Genomic DNA, 17058 nt, shown 5'->3' on the forward strand with positions numbered 1-17058 from the left:
ATGGTATTTTGGTTGGTAACCTTTCTGGTAAGCATAATTTTGTTGTGCTTAGCTACTTTTTGTGCTAAAGCAGCTCTGTAAAATTGGGCGCTGTTTAGAAAAGCTATCCATGCAGACAAAGAAATAAAAACTTCCGCTCTAGCATTTGTGGAGAGAACTAATCTGTTATGAGACAGGAATGTTTCTGATAAGCAGAAATATTGAGATCCATGACTAATAAATAGATATCCCTTTGCATACTTATTTCTGACAAAGGTTGAACAAACTTATCATTCATTGCATTTGATTTCTGGACGGTATATCAAAATACGAACATCATACGGGGGGAATAGCACTATGTTTTCTCTTGTATACTTTGTTGATGAAAAGAAATCATCTTTAACATGTTTCTGGGCCAAACTCAAATCCAGATGCAATGATAACATTCTAATAGGTGAAACACTTGCATAAAACCTAACACTGCACACATTAATGTAGTTGATTGCTTGGACAGCACTTCGCTCCTTTTAAGTAAACATAATCACAGCCCAACTTGGCAAAGTGCCAACATTTTTGTCAATCCCCGAGGTCAAATTCATTTTCTTTTCCAAAATGTATAAAACTGGCCTTTGACATAGAGCTACTTCATGCATATAGAGTCCATCTTTACAACAACAAAAAAACAATCCAAAGTTCTGCTTTCATTACTTCCCCTGAATTGTCTGAATAGGCCAGCAGGCTTTTGCTGTTGTGCACTTTGCAAAGTCACAACACAAAGTTCCATTATCCTCATATAATAGAGGTGCCCCTTTCCAGAGGAAAGTTGCCGTTCCCCTTCAAGAGGGACGTTCAAGGCCTGGGCTTTAGTTTGGGGGCTCACGTATTTCAATTTATTTTCATGTATTGTTGCAAACCCAAGCAGTAAACAAATTTGTTATTCAGATGAGCTAGAAAAAGGCCACTTTTATAGACGATGTGACATCTGACGTCACTCGAAAACCATAACATGATTCGCGCGCATACCGCTGGGCAAAACGTTTGTGTTTTGGCAGCCAGCTAGAAAGTGTATGCAATCTTACCATGACTACGCGTCCTTTTTGCCCGGCGAAACATGACGTATACAGTGTTTTATCAACAGAGGGCGGTTTGAATGTAAACATAGGTCACATCGTCTATACTGTAGGTTTTGTTTAACCATTGAGGAAATTCTGCAACCGATTGCACAAGTAAAACTAAGACTTCAAAAGTAAAACTGCAAAATGTATATATTTTTTAAAAGCTGACAGTTTTGGTGGTCAAGAACAATAACACTCAATATATCTTAGCATTTCCATATTTTCAGAGATGCACACATTGGGGGGGGGGGGCATAAACGTAAATTGGTTTCTTATTTTTGATATGTTTTGGGGGAAAATTGGAAGCATACAGAAGAGCATAGCTATCTGTTTCTGTTTAAAATTAATTTAAAAAAATTAAATGCTGGCAGTAATTATTCAATGCAAGATAAATTAATCTACCACAGTTTTATTTTCTACCAGTACATGATGAGAAATCCACATAAAACTTAATCCAGCTCCCAAGGCCTCAATCTACTGGGCTGAAATTATACACTGGTGGACGGCAGGCCAAAGGCCTTTTTAGCGTTGGGCCAGTAAGGACTCACTTACCGAGAAAGTTAGAGAGTAACGGCATGACCAGTTTTCTTTGGCAACGTGGCTGCTGGATGCCATTTCTGGCCAAACAGTCAACGAAGAATTGTTCAATAAAAATGCTTTTAAAACACAATAATGTGCTTTTGTCACTAACACTTAAATAAAGAAAATAAAAACACTTTTTTTTTTTTGCATGTACACATTAAAGCTTCTGCATTACAAAATGTTGACTTCAAGAACTTGTTTAGCATGTACATCTCCTGACGATGACTAGAACAAGCTAGTCAAAACATTGAGACCAATTCAAGAACTCACACCGCGGTAGTGCAGTTAATTACAATCCTATAAGCTAAAGTAGTAGTCCCACCAAATTGTTTATACCTTCTGCCCAGGTTGAAAAGCAGGACAGTTCTCTTCAGAACTGAGAAGTCTCCCGAACAATCCGATAAATCTACTCCAGGGTAGAAGAATGTAGAAAGACTGTTCTCTAAAGAACAAACTCTACCTGGCAAGGAGATAGATACACACTTGGTGTTACCTCAAACCCAATACGTATTAGCATACATCCTTAAGAATTACTTTATCTCCAATTCAACCAGACATGTTGACCCTTCCTCATAAACACCACACCAATGACCTACATCACCTTTTTACTTTATTCCTCAAGCTTCTTCTATTTCTGTGTAATTCTCGGATTCTTCACCAAATTAAACTCAGGTAACAGAATCCTTCAACCTCGATTTAAAAATAGTTTAACGGCTGACATCTCCTGCTGATATGCATCCCTGCGAGGGCTAGCGCATACCGGTTATGATACCGCCCAGCAGCTTAAAGGCACTGGACACGTTTGTTAATTGTCAAAGACTATTCTCACTTGGTATATCCCAACATAGATGCATAAAATAACAAATCTGGGCTCCCCATTTGGTCACCTAAGTTGCAGGGGAAAAAAACACCCTTGTTGAATACTTTGTGTGCTGTCAGATGCATAATAAAAGGCTTCATCAGCTGAAGTCTTTGTTTGAGTGAGGAATTACCTCTTTCTCAAAAACTATGTTACTTCAGAGGGAGCCATTTCTCACAACGTTTGATACTATTAACAGCTCCCCATTACTCGTTACTAAGTAAGTTTTTATGCTATCAATTATTTTGAGTAATTACCAATAGTGTCCCTTGCCTTTATAAACAATCCAGCCAGACTAGTTCTATCTAAAGCAGACTGGGCAGCATAAACGACCTATTTTATCCTTTACATCAATTCTGTTTTTTTCCAGGGGTGAGTTGGGGTGAATTTAATTTTGAAGACAGCCACAGTGATGGAATGGAACTGTTAATACAATGACGATGATTGCCGAAAGGTAGTCTAGAGTTGATGGAAGTAGAGGCTGTTCAAATGCAACTAGCAAAAGGGTACACACTTGAAATGTGGTGTCAACTTAATTAAATAAAACAAAAACAAGCATTTTTATAAGTCTCTTTATTGAGTTCCTAATTAAAGAGGTAAAACAAAAACAGTGCATTGTTTTTTGGTTTGACTTGTAACTGAATTACAGAGAATTTTTGTGTGAAATGTTTTCTAAACAGAATTTCTTTTGCAATTTGCGGGGTTCCATTTTGCTGTAACCACGTAGCAAACTGACCTTATAAGAACTCTAAATGGTGACTTACAAAAAGAGCCTTGGAATTATTCAGAAATTTATTTCAATAGAGACATCTAAGCTCAACAGACTCCCTCTGCCGAAAATAGACCTCATTTATCACCAACGCTATTCAGATTTTGGCAAAGTATCAACAATGTACATCACACAGAGATTCCAGAAATAAGATTGAGGTTTATTTTTTTTAAAGTCAGCTGGAAAATAGTTTGGAATGCATCTCCTGGAGGCGTATAACAGCCTGGTGCACTAAACTCAAAAGGAAAACCCCAATGTGCACGACCACGAAGACGATTCTGCGGACATTTTATTCCGGCCTAAGCGTAGCCTTTTAACTGTTTTAATTGGGTCTACATCAACATTCTTCCTACTTTTTTGTAAGGTGGATTTCTAGTTTGTATTTTAGATTCAACTCTTCCTTTATTATGATTTATATTGTTGATGTAAATTTACAACGATGATTTACATCTTTACATAAATTCTACATTGTTGTATGAAGCCATATCTCATCTATAACGGAGGTTTCATATCAACAGCATAGTTCAGGAATAGTTTGCAGTTATCAAGGAATTTTCCCGGTCATTGCTCCAGTTGGCTTTCTTCTTTTTTCGTGACAAAATTTTCCAGCCAAAGGCCAGGAATATTTCAGGGAATGTGGGGATTCATGAAAAATAAAACATCTTCCTGGTTTTTATCTTAGCCCTTTCACACACGGCCCAATTTCATAAGCTGCTTCATAAGCACAAACAGAAGCTCAAAACACACAACAAGATTAGGCTTCGAAGAGTTACTGGCCAAAACACACCAGGGCCCAATTTCCTGGCTCTGCTCACCGTAAGCACAGAATCAGGGCTTACGGAAGCAGGAAATTCTGTGCTTACGACAGGCATATTTTACGGTTAGCGACAAATTTGGGGTTCTGCACGTGCGTACTCCACATTACTAGGCATTCCATGCTTACAAGGCTAGCGCAGAAATTTGACGCTTGCACATCTGCGGGGAATCGTGATCGCAAGCCCAGAATTCGGCGGAAAGCAGAGCCATGAAATTGGGCCCAGGTCACATGTACAAAGGGCCTCATTTCTGACAATGTTTTAGAATATTAACAGCTCTCCAGTGCTCTGTACTAAGTTAGTTTTTATGGTAATTAATTGTCGGGGTAAGTTACCAAAAGTATACACTGCCTTTAATCTCCATCCTTTATTTCCCAAAAAGGCTTTGTAATAACACTCCTCAAATGAGACTTGCATCTTTACTCCTAAATCTTCAAGACAGCGCACCGAAACGCAAACTTGAAGTTCGCAACAATGTCTGTAAGCAAATGATTCTATTATCTAGAAACACAAGCCATTGTGCATGACTGTAGATACTTGAAGTAGATAAGAACGGACGTAATCAAACTTCCTGGTTTGCTACGAATAAATTGAATTTGTTGGAACAAACTTAATAACGTTTCGTAAGAACACTTGTGTTTTGCCGCATATTTACATTCATTAGATTATTGTTTTGATTCAATTGTGATGGTACAAGTTAACAAATATGAAAAGGAATATATATGTAATGTTTTGTTTAATAAAGAAATTGTTTTCAGAGGAGGATGTTGAATGACTCTCTTTCAATCCAATGAATTTTCATGTACCATAAAACCAAAATTGCAATTTTTGTAAGTTATGGGGCAGTCACAAGCCAACCCTTAAAAAGTGACACTACACATACATGTAAGAGCTTTAATCCAGTAAGAGTTAAATGAAAATTATTTTAATCATTAATTTTGGAGCCATATTACTAATGCTTCCCTTAAAAGTACAAGCATCACTAGTATTATGCAGTCCAACAAAAATAGATAAGTATTGGAGAAAAAAAAAAATAATTTTGGATCCCTCCATAATTGTTGTGTTTAAACCCATACACTGATGTGTGCTGAGCACTGTATAATATTTTCCTAAGTCCTAGACAAATGTCCACATGCATGCTACTTTTTTATAAGTGTGATTTGAATCAACAATTTTAGCCAGTCCAGGGCAGATGTCTAGCTACAAGACCACAGATTCCTGGTATTTTGAGCCAGTTTGGTCTCAATATTTTAGCAGTGGGTACCGCAGTGATTTTAAAAGGTCATGTAAATTTTCGTCGGTGATAAAGACAATTTAAGTGTAGTTTCCCCACACACCCACAGGCCTATTCTTACAAAAATAAATGTGAATGCATCCTTTCATAGCAATTGAACAGTAAAAAATGATCCCCCACAAACAACAACAACAACAACAAAATCTGTTAAGCCGAATGATGTTGATACATCAATACACATTGTAAATGCTTGTCCCATGGTACATGTGCAACGTATTACGACGACCTACAAAAACACAAGAATAATATCCCAAACACTATAACAACTTCCATCGTCACAAATACCAATAATTGTGATTGTACATTTTCTGCTGCTCATTATCTAGAAACACTGGATCGATAATTTTGGGAAAAAAACCAGTTTACGTTTTATATCATGCCAGCTGCTGGTGCTTATAAAAACAGCTGTGGGGCACCGTGACTGAATTCTTGCTCCAAACTAGTAAGTCAGTTTGTACATAAAAACAGACATCAAAAAGTACATTTGCAGGCAGTGTCGTAAAACTGGCATCAATAATGGTTTATGTAATTTCATACCCTTAAGGTTTACAATTATAAAAATATAGAATGAAATGATGAATTTGTTTGGATACTAGCAGTATTGTTATTTGACATACGGTGGGACATTTACAAACTGCTAAATAAAACTACTGTGTATAGTGTTTGGGCAGGTTGGTTCAAGAGGTGTCTTTTCACTGCATAAAGTTCATCTCTGTTGACCACAGTTTGAATCCCACCTCAGACCTGAGCCTTGCATGTAGATTGGGTTTTGGGTAACTGGTACCTGATTGCAAGGGGTTTTCCCCCATTGGGGTGTTCCTTCCAATTATAAAACTTAATATCATGTCTTCTAGTTTCCTAATCAATATCCCATTATTGGCTGTTGGGTGTGTCATGAACTAAAATAATTAAAACAAATAAACTTCTGATAAATGGAACAACTCAAAGAGAGGACAGAACCCAAAGTAAACAATCCCACCCTACAATAAAACAAGTTTCCTACAATTTCATCCACGTCATTTAAGTTTTATCTGCGTATGAGATTTATCCATACAGCGGAACATATCACAACATTTACTGTTTTACTATTTTACTTGTTACTGTTTGTACACAGGGCCCTTAGAAACAGCAGTTGCAATATTGATAAGGTTAGCCTGTCTCAATAAATCAATAATTATCACGCATGTTGTCGGTGTTTTCAGAGCCACAATACACATAAACCTATTTTTTACAATTGAAATAGTTTGTATATGATCCGTATCTTGAATTCCCTATACATAATATTAGAAAACTGTAATCATTTTTAATTCATAAATGTTGTAAGGTATTTGTAGGCCTTGAATCTCGTTCTTGAAGGGGCGCAGCAATTTCTTTCTGGTACAGAGATTTTGATAACGTTTCTCTCTTTTTAAAATTTGAACTAGCCTATTTATTGCTTATAATACTAAAATTTTGTAACTAATTTTGTGTTTTTAAAATGTAATGCTTTTTTGTTTTTCTACAAGTATCAAATTTGAATCTTTTTAGTGCACACAGGGAAAACAATTTTCACTTTTTACTTGTAATCTGTGATTAAATAAATAAAATTGAATTGAATTTAGTTGACTTCTATGAGGTAAAACTTCAAATTCCCAGAACTTTGCAAAGGGCACCACAGAAAATAAAAGCAGGGCAATTGCTGTGGGTGCCTTTGTTTAGTTCGAGGACTGTATATTGTGGTTGCAGAACAAGTTGACTTTTTTATTTCAATAATTTAATTTTCCTTCTCAAGTCAATATGTATGTAGTTACAGAGACAACAATTTATGCAATGATTCACACAACTTGAGTCGCCATGTGTACTGCACAGTGCATGTTTATAGATTGAATGGCTTCTATGAAGCCGAATGTTTTCTCTTTCCATTAATACTGTTGTAAGTTTTATGTATTTAGTTTAAGTTTTGTGTAAGTTTTTAGTTTTTGTAATTTTAAAATAGTATATTATATGTTTTCTTATGCTCTAATTTTAAACGCAATTTAACAGTTTGAATGTTTTTTAATAAACCAGTAATAAAAAGTTTGATGATTGGTTTTAAAATCTTAACCATTTGGTATTTTACAGGACATCAAATCATATTCCAATAGCATGTGTTATACGTTAGATGTCAGAAGTGTGTAAATTACACGAGCACACTTCATTATTTGAGCACTTCTCATGTTCCGAGGAACAATTCTTTAGCTTTGCACAGTGTCATCAACAACCCAATCCCAAATCAATCAACATCAGAACTTCCTCAACAAAAACCAAATTAAAAAAACAAATTGCATAGGGCCTAATTCTGATAAAGGGGCCTCGCAATGCCATACCCCCTCCTTCTTCCCCCCCCCCCCCAGGACCTAATGGAGAGCCCCACCACTGAACTAACCAACCAACGCTCCACCCCCATGACATGAATACCCAAGTCTCATCCTTGGTATTGACTTGTGCGCCTTACTCTAGGCATCCTCAAGAAACGTGACTTCAAACTCAGTGATGCCATGCAACATCTTCCGACGGAAATCGAGTTTCACTTTCACTTAATGTCAACTCCAGCCAATGGGGAAACTTTTTATGAAAAAAATTGTTCTCTCATACACTTAATTCAAGGGTAAATACCGACCTGATTGCGGCCATTTTGTTTGTGTCTCATTCATACTATGTGACCAAACTGAGGCTGAGAGAAAAAAATTGTCTGGTTCCTGCATTTGGCCTTCAAGGCATAATTTCATTTACAATAAGCAGAGTACCAGTCACAAATAGTACATAAGACATGGTACATTGGCTGGTAACCCTAATCTGGTAAGCATATATTGTTCTTGCAAACAGCTACTTTTCCGCTATGAAACTATAGGCTCAGATGACAACCAACTTCATTATAACCCTTGAATAAAAATCCTCTTCTAGATTTTAAAATACCAAACAAGACTTTCCCTTGAGCACGCCCCCTCCCCCTAAATCATAGCAAGTCTTTAAAGACACATTTTGCACTATTGGTGAACCTGCAGAAAGACTTAATGATTCATCGTAAAGTAAGCTTGTCATCAGATAGCTATGTCACAGTAAAGTTACAGCAGTAGGCTGGGTACAACAAATACATCAGATTCTTGGGGGACAGTGTTGGGATAATTAAGTATATCACTATCAGTCAAATGAAGAAACATCTGGCTTTAAAGGTCAGGGAAAATCTCCCTCGTTGATTAAACAAAAGAACAAAATTAACATTTACATGTACAATATCTGAGAAGCCCAAATTCTGAAGCCTTTCTGTTGACATTCTGTCAACATTTAGCCGAGTAGCGCATATTAATGTTCCACAAGGCTGTATCCTAGATGGTTTAAGAAGTGAATTAAGGCCCAGTGACCAGGGGGAATAACGTGAAGCGCTTTGGGACGCCCTCCGGGTGTGAAAAGCGCTATATAAAATAATTTACCTCAGCTTCGTCTCGGTAAAATTATCAAGAACCTGAGCCCTCGTTGGGATTAAACCACTAGTTGAAAACCTCTTCACCACACATTGATTCCCGTATTAGTCTAAACATTTGCTGTGGAAAATTGCTGGACGAAATTGTTCCCTTACTTTCCACACACATGACTTTGCCAAGTCGGTTTATATTTTGAATTACTTGTACCAGGGTTCTGCTCATGCACAAGCTCACCTATTAGGCTGATACACACGTCTAATGACCTGGTTCGAATCCCACCTCAGACTGGAGCCTTGCATATGGATTGCGTTTTCAATCCCTTTATATTTGTTTGTTCGGGTTTTCCTTCCCAAATACATTTCTTTCTTATTTTCTAATCAATATACTGTTATTGGCGCTTGCACTGTGAGATTTGTAATAAATAAATAAATATACAAAATAAATAAACAAATCAACAAATGTCCTGTGTTCAAATCCCACCCATGTACTTTGCCTGTGTATTCGGTTTCACAGTACTCAGGAAAGTACACACCACAGAAAATGCCTAAAAACACAAACAGTAGAGAACATGTACACATATAAATCTCTTATTTTTGCATTTCATTTCAAATTCTCAGAAATCATTGACACTTGATAAGCACTTCCTCAAACAGACTTGACAACAATTACAAAAACCACCTGCCTTTTCAAAAGAAGTGAAATCTACTTAAAAAAAAAAAAAAAATTGATTTGGGATGGATTTTGTCTGAACAGAGATGAACATGCACTATTCAAGATACATCCCAGAATCCTACTGAAAGGATATAGACATTGGATTTGCGGATTGTAACACAATCTTTACTGCATCAGTAGAGCTATATATTGACTAGAGCGCTAACTTGCTCTGCGTTTTGAAGCCACCCTGGGCGCAGACATGTTTGATGTGTTGCGTGACTACGGAACAATTTTAATTTTAAGAGAACACACATTGCCGCGATTTTTTTACATTCGTAGTGTGCGCTTTCGTACGCCACTACCCATTCATGTACATCCGCGCGCTACGAAAATCGTAAGCTCGACTTGATTGACGGACTAAAAAAAGTATACACGCCTTTTAAACATGACGCACATGACGCTCGCAGTTTGTACGCTCATCAGCAGACTGTGCATTCACATTTGCTGCATTTTTTGGGTTCGATGACACATATAAAAGAACAAACGCACTATCACGCAAATAGCCGTACAATTGTCGTACAAAATTTCAAGCTTTTGTATTGGTTTGTACATAAACATGCATGCGCCCACACGGCTTCAAAACCTTAGTGCGTTTATAACAGGGTGTTATAGCGCTCTAGTCAATATATATAGCTCTACGACTGCATCCTAGGTCCAATGATTCTCCACGTCCAAGGCCACTTTGCCCCCCACTATCACAAATAATCCAACAGACAAATGTATTGGGGGTATTCTGTCTTCATTAACACTTACCACCTTCTCAAGGAATCGGTTTTTCCTTTTTCTATCTGACAATTTGTCTTCTTAGCAAGCAGACGCTGTTATTCTAATTGATTGGGGCTGACCATGGCCGAGGCTGAAATATCAAAAAACATACGCAGTGGCTTCGGGGTCTGATGACCATAGCAGCTCAGGTCAAATCGGTATCGGATATTATTATGATTTGACTCAATCAACTGGAAGGTCTTCCGAGGTCTCTCTCTCTATCTTCATCAACCCTGCCGAGGGCACCTCAAACTCAACCTAGTGTGTCTGTAACCGCAGGACGTCTGGTCTTCTTTGGAGTGTCGCTGCATTCATAACCACAAATAATTATCACTTAGATTCTGTTAATAGAGACTGTAATGGGATTCTAGTCCTGCTAGAGTTTACCACAGGACAAAACTAGGCTCAATTATAGACAGAGACCAGGGCTTGATTTCATGGCTCTGCTTTCCGCCGAAATTCTGCGCTTACGACCACTATTCTCCTCGTGATGCCAAGCGTCACATTGCTGCCCTAGAATGCTTAGTAACGTGGAGTACACACGCACACAAGCCAAAATTATCCGCTCACCTGTGAAATACATGTACGCTTGACGTAAGCACAGAATTGCCTGCTTCCACAGGCCTAAATTTTTTGCTTACAGTAGGCAGACCATTGAAATTGGGCCAAGGAATCAATTTCATGAAGCCTGCTAGCACAAAAACTTGCTAAGTCCTTTGCTTAATAACAAAACAAACATACCAGCCAGAATATCAAGTTACCATTGCTTCGGCTGTTACCCCACTTATTCTTTGCATAGCAAAGAAATTGGCCAAATTTCCTGCTTAAAAACTTTAAGAAATTTGGCTAAATTTTGGTCAATTCATGTAAGCACAAAAGACTTGCTAAACACAGACAAAGTATTAATTAACAGAAATAGGTTACCAGCCAAAATTACATGAAGTTTACATTGTTGCCACTGGTGACCTGCTTAAGTTTTGCTTAGCAAAGAAATTTGTCAATCATTACTTTCTGCTTGAAAGCTTTATGAAACAACTATATGTTTTTTTTTTTAGAAGTAGTGTAGTTTACAGTACCAGCAACAATATTCATAACCAGGTTTTGCACTCACATAAAAGTGGCAATTTCATTAAACGTTGTCAAGTGTTTTGGAATACACTTGTAATAATCACAGAGTAAACCCAGTAAAACATTAACGGGAATCATATCTGCATTAGAGGCAACATAATTATTTTCTTTCTTTGTAATATCATAATTTCACTCATCAACCTGAAATTCCATGTAATATAGGTTAGAGTTTGCCAAGCCCAAAAATTTGTTTTCATGAATTATAATTGCTGGTTCACCCGGCCCTGTTAATGCCCTTGAATAAAGAAATAATATGTAATCACCTTTTGTTGTGTAATATTTTCACTCATTGTGGATACAAAACCTTTTGATCCTTTTGTACTTTTTAACAATTTCAGTCTGTGTTTATTGAATAATTTAAGCACTTTGGAATAACCAGGTCCTAGTGTGCGTACATTTTGCCAATTCCTTTTATCTAATTACTCCTTTAATTTACTTAACTATTTGTTCATTTGCATTGTCTGCATCCATCTGTTTGGTCAACGGTTCTTCATATTCCTTCTTTTGAGTAATGTTTTTTAAGTTCAATTAAACATGATCTTCTGTTTACGGTTGTTGTTTATTTATCTGCATGTTAATTGGTACTTGTTTACCTCTTTAATCTGTAATAAGCATGTTGAATGTCCTTTTAGGAATTTTGGCGCTATATCAATCAAATTGGGGAATTGTACTCATTTTCATTTCAAATATTTTGAATGTAAAACTTACACAGTGATTACTTACCAAATTGCACATGAATTTACATAAAACTGAAAGACAAATGAAATGAGAAGTTTCTATGATGTTCAAACTTCAACCAAAATTTATATTATAAAGAGCGGATTGTAAAATTAGTAACATAAGGAAAATAGAATTAGCTGTTGTAAACTACTTGCCAACCAAAAGGACATATAAATGTAAAAAAAAAAATAATAATTTGTGACCTGGTGTTTTTTTTAGTCTTTCTTTGAAGGCTACAAAATACGGCTTCAAGAAAGACTCTGCTAGGGTCAAAACATCAGGTCACTAACTATGTTTTCAAATATTTTTAAAATTCAACAAAGTTATAAAGCAGACGGAAGCCTTCCATGAGCCCAACTTTTCACAGGTTTGTTATTTTATGCATGTTGGAATACTGTGTCTTTGACAATTACCAAAGGTGTCCAGTGCCTTTAATGTAAGTTTTAAAATGGATTTTCAATTATTATTATCATTATTATATACCACTCTGACAGTACAGCCTGATTATGAAATTAAAGCATGAATTATACGTACTTCCACCCACTCCTTCCCATTTAATTAATTAATTAATTAATAGTTGTTTATTGTTGTAACTTTTTATAAGGACCTCTAAAATATATCAATTTTAAAAGCAGAGGCAACTGAAAAGAGTGGGGGGAAAAAAAAGAAAAAAATAGATAAATGCCATTGCATTCAGTCTAAATTTGGCCTCATCATTTTTAAAGGAGCGATTGCTTTGTCATCTGAAGTGAATAGATTGTTATCAGAGGAAATAAACTTGATATGTATGAAGCAGACGGTGGGGGGGGGGGTAAATGCCAAACCACACCTGTCTAGAATAACTAATGATGTAGTGTGTTAAGGCAGTGGACACTATTGGTAATTACTCATAATAATTATTAGCATAAAACCTCACTTGGTAACGAGTAATGGGGACAGGTTGACAGTTTAAAACATTGTAAGAAATGGCTCCCTCTGAAGTGACATAGTTTTCGAGAAAGAGGTAATTTTCCATGAATTTGATTTCGAGACCTCAAGTTTAGAATTCGAGGTCTCGAAATCAAGCATAGTAAGGCACACAACTTCGTGTGACAAGGGTGTTTTTTTCTTTCATCATTTGCTCGCAAATTTGATGACCAATAGACTGTGCAAGTCTCGCGCGCACCGGAGCGAGAAAACACGACAACTGAAGAACTTAATTTTTTTTATGAATCAAATCTTTGCTTTAATTTTTTCTTAATGCCGAATCTGAACAACAAAAATACCCATTAGAGCTTGTTTAAATTATATTTAGCTTTTAAAACAAATACAAAATTATCGGTTAAAGTCTATGTATAGACAAAAGTAAAACTCTGGGACAAGGATGTTGGTTTGATCTTAAATGTTTTGAAACCCCTTTTGTAAATCTACGCCCGAATGTGAAACTACTGAAAGCTGGTTTATACGCGGACGCACGATGGTCGCAAGGGCGTTAGATAAACGCGTGACGCATTTTAAAGAGGAAGCCGACGCCTAAGCGACCAACGAAAAGGATTTCCACCCCGCGTCTGCGTAAGTTTCGTAATCAGAGATGGGCACAAATTCTTAATTTTTTACAAGTAACCTGACCTGAGGTCAAGTTCAATTATCGGTTTTTCTTCGTTATTATGTTGACTTTATTTTTCTTTTATATATGTTGTTAATTAGTATTACATTTTTAACAACATATGTCATTTTTATGATCATAACTATATTAAACTAAAGTAATGGACGAAACAAAATCTCCCCAACTTAAAACTCCATAAGGTTGGGACCACAATGGTCCCGGAAGTTCAAATCTGCGCGAGACTTGCACAGTCTATTGAGCCCAAATTTTCACAGGTTTGTTATTATATGCACATAATGTGATACACACAGTGAGAATACTGGTCTTTGACAATTACCAAACGTGTACAGTGCCTTTAAGGCATTTGGTATATTTATTTTTCTTTTTTCGCTGTAGTCTTTTTAGTCTTTCTTTGAAGGCTACAAAATACGGCTTCAAGAAAGACTCTGCTAGGGTCAAAACATCAGGTCACTAACTATGTTTTCAAATATTTTTAAAATTCAACAAAGTTATAAAGCAGACGGAAGCCTTCCATGAGCCCAACTTTTCACAGGTTTGTTATTTTATGCATGTTGGAATACTGTGTCTTTGACAATTACCAAAGGTGTCCAGTGCCTTTAATGTAAGTTTTAAAATGGATTTTCAATTATTATTATCATTATTATTATCATTATTATATACCACTCTAACAGTACAGCCTGATTATGAAATTAAAGCATGAATTATACGTACTTCCACCCACTCCTTCCCATTTAATTAATTAATAGTTGTTTATTGTTGTAACTTTTTATAAGGACCTCTAAAATATATCAATTTTAAAAGCAGAGGCAACTGAAAAGAGTGGGGGGGAAAAGAAGAAAAAAATAGATAAATGCCATTGCATTCAGTCTAAATTTGGCCTCATCATTTTTAAAGGAGCGATTGCTTTGTCATCTGAAGTGAATAGATTGTTATCAGAGGAAATAAACTTGATATGTATGAAGCAGACGGTGGGGGGGGGGGGGTAAATGCCAAACCACACCTGTCTAGAATAACTAATGATGTAGTGTGTTAAGGCAGTGGACACTATTGGTAATTACTCATAATAATTATTAGCATAAAACCTCACTTGGTAACGAGTAATGGGGACAGGTTGACAGTTTAAAACATTGTAAGAAATGGCTCCCTCTGAAGTGACATAGTTTTCGAGAAAGAGGTAATTTTCCATGAATTTGATTTCGAGACCTCAAGTTTAGAATTCGAGGTCTCGAAATCAAGCATAGTAAGGCACACAACTTCGTGTGACAAGGGTGTTTTTTTCTTTCATCATTTGCTCGCAAATTTGATGACCAATAGACTGTGCAAGTCTCGCGCGCACCGGAGCGAGAAAACACGACAACTGAAGAACTTAATTTTTTTTATGAATCAAATCTTTGCTTTAATTTTTTCTTAATGCCGAATCTGAACAACAAAAATACCCATTAGAGCTTGTTTAAATTATATTTAGCTTTTAAAACAAATACAAAATTATCGGTTAAAGTCTATGTATAGACAAAAGTAAAACTCTGGGACAAGGATGTTGGTTTGATCTTAAATGTTTTGAAACCCCTTTTGTAAATCTACGCCCGAATGTGAAACTACTGAAAGCTGGTTTATACGCGGACGCACGATGGTCGCAAGGGCGTTAGATAAACGCGTGACGCATTTTAAAGAGGAAGCCGACGCCTAAGCGACCAACGAAAAGGATTTCCACCCCGCGTCTGCGTAAGTTTCGTAATCAGAGATGGGCACAAATTCTTAATTTTTTACAAGTAACCTGACCTGAGGTCAAGTTCAATTATCGGTTTTTCTTCGTTATTATGTTGACTTTATTTTTCTTTTATATATGTTGTTAATTAGTATTACATTTTTAACAACATATGTCATTTTTATGATCATAACTATATTAAACTAAAGTAATGGACGAAACAAAATCTCCCCAACTTAAAACTCCATAAGGTTGGGACCACAATGGTCCCGGAAGTTCAAATCTGCGCGAGACTTGCACAGTCTATTGAGCCCAAATTTTCACAGGTTTGTTATTATATGCACATAATGTGATACACACAGTGAGAATACTGGTCTTTGACAATTACCAAACGTGTACAGTGCCTTTAAGGCATTTGGTATATTTATTTTTCTTTTTTCGCTGTAGTAACATAATATGACACCATCCTAAAATACTATGGGCTGTATGCTTCTTTTTTGAAAGGGCAAGGGCACCAAGGCATTTTCTCTTTGGCAAAGGGCGCCCTATTAGGAATTTGTAAATTTCTACTGGAGCATTTCAAGGGCACCAAGGCAATGACAAGGGGCCGTTGCCTCCGTGAAGTAGATCAGGTCTGTACTCATATCAGATATTTTGTTTGTGTACCGGGTACATATGATATGAGTTCATGCATGTATTAGTATTGATCTATGTGTAATTGCTAATTTGTCTTTGCTGACTTTGTTTTCTTTGTCTAGGTTTCGATCTGTACTGGAGTTTGTTTATTGGTTGATCCATTTGTAACTTTTTATTATTTATTTATTTATGTAATTTATTTATTATTTATTTACTTATTTTATCATATATTAATTTATTTCATTTTGCTTAGTTTATTTATTTATTATTATTAGTAATACATATTTTGGGGTTTGAAGGGTTATATATTATGTGCAATGCGCAATATTCATAATACACAATATTAATGTCGCTTATTGTTTTTATTACTAAAAACAAATGTTTTATCATTGTATCTTTTTATTCATTGACTTTTTTTTATAAGGAATTTATTACTGCACACACAGTGTACACGCTCTTTATAAACATTCGAAAATGCATTCCATGTCCGTCTATTTTCTACTCAATCTAATATGCCACGGGTTTGATTTCACAAAGAGCTAGGATTGATCTTAACTCTGTATCAATCTCCATTGCTAAGCAAAGTGTGATATCACAATACCAGTCACCATGGCAACATTGACAACTCATCTTTAAATGAATCTCAGTGCTACGTAAAATGGAGCCCTGGACTAGTTTGATGGATTTGCAGGAATCGTGTTTTCCATCTCCGTAAACTCTTGGAAATCTCTCATGGCTCTCTGACGTCTATTGAGATTTAGAGTTAAGAATAAACACATGAAATCAACAGAAATCCACAAGGATACATATTTCACACTCTAGTTGCATAAAACCTTATTGCCTAAAATCCTCCAAAATCTTACCCAGAGCATGGAGGTAGAAAACACAAAGTAATGCAACAAGAGTATTATTCTGTCAAAATTCTCTCGCA

The 17058-nt window shown here is 36.2% G+C and overlaps 1 protein-coding gene across 7 annotated transcripts in view; it reads right to left on the minus strand.

The window, feature by feature from the left end:
- The window catches only part of LOC139943847 (voltage-dependent T-type calcium channel subunit alpha-1G-like), a 165654-nt gene that overhangs the window by 132555 nt on the left and 16041 nt on the right, over positions 1 to 17058 (minus strand). The gene's annotated exons all lie outside the window — the stretch shown is intronic.

The sequence above is a fragment of the Asterias amurensis genome, chromosome 11 (assembly GCF_032118995.1).
Source record: "Asterias amurensis chromosome 11, ASM3211899v1".
Taxonomy (NCBI): domain Eukaryota; kingdom Metazoa; phylum Echinodermata; class Asteroidea; order Forcipulatida; family Asteriidae; genus Asterias; species Asterias amurensis.